This window comes from Neopsephotus bourkii, unplaced genomic scaffold (genome assembly GCF_033783945.1).
Source record: "Neopsephotus bourkii isolate Nb327-2 ecotype Australia unplaced genomic scaffold, CSIRO-AGI_Nbou_v1 NB_1863, whole genome shotgun sequence".
NCBI lineage: Eukaryota > Metazoa > Chordata > Aves > Psittaciformes > Psittacidae > Neopsephotus > Neopsephotus bourkii.
Genome location: NW_026902336.1, coordinates 965779 through 970058, shown reverse-complemented (window position 1 = coordinate 970058; position 4280 = coordinate 965779). Strand labels below are relative to the sequence as shown.

At 36.2% G+C, this 4280-nt stretch overlaps 1 long non-coding RNA gene across 1 annotated transcript; it reads left to right on the top strand.

The window, feature by feature from the left end:
• Positions 1-640: 640 nt before the first annotated feature.
• On the top strand, positions 641-3261 carry LOC133207294 (uncharacterized). Its single transcript, XR_009724008.1, has 2 exons — positions 641-911; positions 1583-3261. It is a non-coding gene; the product is annotated as an uncharacterized LOC133207294 (long non-coding RNA).
• The last annotated feature ends 1019 nt before the right edge of the window (positions 3262-4280 follow it).

Sequence of the window (4280 nt, the reverse complement as noted above, 5' to 3'; positions counted from 1 at the left end):
AGGATTAATCTCCCTGCAGTAGAGCACCAAGAAGGGCAGCTGCTGTTCTCTTCAGCATTTTCCTGCTGAGCAAAAGCATGTCAAAGCAATCAGGACAGCTTAATGCTACTACATGCTAAAAAAGTCATGCCTTAGTTATAGTGATTGTGGGTACAAAAAGTCTTGCTGAGAACTTCCTGCTGAATCCCTGCCCAGCAGAAATAACTTTGTGGCTGATTGACTGTTACTTCTCTTTTAATTAAGCAAAACTGAAGAAGATGTATGTATGTTTTAATTCAGGTGGAAAACTAAATAGCATATTCCAGAGACCTCGCCTTTTCTTGTCTGTGAGTACATTTAGTTCAGCAAAGGGCTTATTAAGTTAATGAAGAAATTTTCATGAAAGTAAGAACACCTCTCTGCATTTTATAATTTTATGTTTGTTTATAAATATTAAAATATTTCAGAAAAAATAGTTCCATCATTTTGTTTATAAACCTGTCATGTTGGTGATTTCATGGGTTAATTAATTCCTTCTTTTCCTACTGTATTAGATATTTTCACTTTAACTACTTCTACCCGAAACGTCCTGCTTTAAGAGGGACTTAACACATGTTAAGATGAGCTAAAACACGTGTTATTCCTCAGGTGCTCTCCTTGTTTAAAATCTTTCTCTTTACATGTTTCAGAAAACATTTTGGGCTGTTCAGTTGCAGACTGAGCAAGACTTGGAGAAAAGGCACGCACAGTTTTATTTAAACAGCAAGTAGGCTGGTATCATCCTGATATCTATTATTACCAGCTACTGTGCCACGAGCACCTACTTACAGTGACAGTGTTGCAGACACTACTGAAAGCTTTTGAAAACGTGCCTTTTCTTTCTGGATCTCAGTCTGGCACCCTCAATTCCTGCTGTCTCAGTGGCTGGTCAGGTAAGAGGCTGTATATAAGACACCTCTTTCCTTTAGTTTGTTTGCTGTGGTTCTGTGGAGTGCACTGTCAGTGCTGATTACATGCAAGTGTATTTACTCATCTTTATACATTACTCTCCTCTTATAATATTTTCCTCTTTTATATGTTTACATTAAACCCCCTATATCTACAATCACCCTATTTTATTTGTTTATAATCATAGAATTGAATTTTATAATACGATAAAAGTTAGATGTCATAGCAGTAGTAGATATTTTACCTGGAAAAATTATCCATCTTTTAGAGAATGTTTTGTTTGGCTTTTAGTCTATAAAAATAGAAAGAATAAAGGGAGGCAGAACAGGCAAACAATAGTCTTCAAGCTTTTTTCGCCTTGTAATTACATGAATTCCCAACTGAAGGATCTTCTTGCTCTTCCTTGATTTTTTTTATTTTTATTTCTTTCTCAAATGGTCACAAAACTGTCTGGGTTTGTGCATTTTTCCCCATTGTATTATCTGTATAAAAATCTTACCTTTAAAACCTCATTATGTCCCCATGAAAGAATATTTTACTCTGTGTCATGCAATAGTTCTGCTTTCAGAAGCCCTTATCTTCAGGGGTTTTGCATTCTTTTTCATCCAGATACTTGTCTCATAGCAGTCATTGCTAAAACTCTGGTTTGTTTTAGTCTTACATCTGTGGAAAAGGCCTTGAAGATGGTTTGCAGAAGTCTTTGGAATCTTTTAATTTTCAGGATATCAGTTGAAGCCATACCAAACCACTTCTGACATGAATCTATTTCCAACAAATAGTTTAGCAGTGTTTGATATAGTCTGCAGATGGCAATATACCACAGACACCTCCATCTCTGTATCTCTGGTATCATTATTGCAAATGTCAGTTTTCCTAGAATGGACCAAAGATTGCTGGAGTGTACTCACTGGAGTTCACAATGTAGGGCACCAGTTTGTTTATAATTTGCTGCCTAAACCAGGTTTTGTGCTAATTACTTTTCTTTGGAGTTGCCAACTCAGCATCTTCCACAAACCTTGTCTCCTTCTTGGGTGTTTTTGTTTAAGAAATTTATTTTTTCATGGAGAAAACATCGTTTTGCTCTGGTTCTATAACTTCATGGATATTACATATATAGTATGTAGAGATTTTCTAATATACTTCTCATCTTCCATTGTACATTCTCCCTAATTAGCTTTGAGCTTTCATATAGTGTCTTTCATCTAGGGATATTAAACTACTTGTTACCAATAATTTACCTTTATCATGGAGATGACCAGTTTCTATTACATTGTATTCTTTCCTTCCCAGTTGTTACTACCATTCTAGATGCAGCTGCTATGCCATTTTTGCCTAACAAGGCCAGAAACTAGATGTAATTGAAAGGATTAGAAAGTAGCCTGCATGCTGTGCAATTTTCCAATTATACATTTTGCAACTGTAGGCTGGTTTTTGATCAATCAACAGATTGTGAGCCTTGATATCAGTAAATGCTTTATAAAAAAGCCCAAACTGAGTAAGAGTAAAATTAATAATTATTTTTTTTTGCCAGTAACCAGTGCAGTCTCAAACACTTTAAACGTAAAGTGGAGAACAGTTTAAGTAATAAAGGCACACAACATGTTGTACACTTAACCATATCTTCAGTCTGTCAATCTCAAGCAATTTTAATGCCTCAAAAGGACATTATGCAGTGAAGTACATGAGAAAAAGAAAAGAATTTCAACCCTCAAAAGACTGTATTATGCTTTAGAATGGATGTATTCTTTATTTTAACATGGTTTAACATGAATCACTATTAATGTCATGGCTTATACAGTTGTTTCAGACAAATTTCATTTTATAATAGGAAGATAATTATTTAAGTTTGGTAAGGTCCTCATAGAATTATTTACTGATCAAACAAAGTCATGATGTTGAATTTAACAAGTTTAGTCTTTTCTTACTGTTTTTTTTTAACCTGAAAATATTTTTCTGGAGCTTATCATTAATTACCACCTTGTGGCTTATTGGTATTACTTCTTTTGAATGTATGGGAGCAGCAAGCCTTGGTCTCTAAAGGAGGAAGCAGCAGGTCAAGCATTTAATTTTGCATTTGCAGGCAGATAATTTGTTCATATTAACACATCTGTGGCCTTTTTTATAATGAAAGCAAAAGGACTGACTGTATGGTATGAATCCTTGGGATAAAATGGATTTTTTACATGTGTTCAAAATAGAAGTCTCAGTGAGCATTCACTGAAACTCTGCTGTTTTGTTCAATACAAATTAACAGCTTAATCATTGTTTATACATCTCTGGGAATTGATATACAGGATCTGCAAATACAGTAAAAATAAATTAATTTTAAATGGGTGAGGTATTAGTGATATTCTTCCACAACTTGCTGTGATGACTTCATTAATGGAATATCTCATTATCCAGCCTGGAAGAATACTTAGTTATTCCTTTCTGTGTTTGCTCTTTTCTACTTTCCATACATTTTTAATATATAGCAGTATCTTTATCCCAATCCAGTCTGACACATAAGGAGGCAGAGGTTGCAGCTAAGCCCATTCCTGGGAAGGGCTTACAGCAGAAAGATACAGACCCATACTAGCAGCATAATATCAGATGACACGCTGTATAAGGATTGATTCTGTGACTGAATTAAACCTCCCAGCCTTTGCTCTGTCAAAGAAGAATCAACGCCCTCACACGCAATCTGGACGGCAAGCCAGGCGGAAACTCAATCAACTAAACAACTGAGAGGCAGGAGCTGCTAATGAAAACTACTGCCCCTATTCCAGTGCAAAGGGAAAAATAAATGCAAACCACCTGGCTGGTCTGTTTGACTTTATACTGGAATGGATCACAGCAAAAAAGGCAGAAAAGCACCTGCCACAGTGGGGATATGGCAATCCTGCTCAACACCTCTTGCCTCTCAGCTGAAACCTCTTGTATCCAGATTAAGAATTCAGGTCAGAAAGCTCATCAGGCAAGTGGTGCAAGCATACATCATCTAATGAGTGCAAAACAGATCCAGTTCCATGAAGGAAAGGTAGACGTTGAACATCCAAACTACCAGTGAGCCTTTCAGGTTTTCCATAGCATTAAAAGCTATTGTTTTACGTTAGCTTAGTCTGAGTCAAGGATGAAAGAGTAACTTGATCAAGGCTGACAGACCTCCTCACTGAACAGTGAGCCCATCAGGCTTTGTACAGAAACCTGGAAATATGCCTATCAAGAAAAATCATTAATAAAATTATGTTGGTTGCTTATTATGAATTCTGCTGAAAAGCTGTAATGAGGGAAAATGGAGGGATAAAGTAATGAGTGGTGTCCCTCAGGGATTGATGTTGGGACCAGTCTTGTTCAACATCTTTGTCACTGGC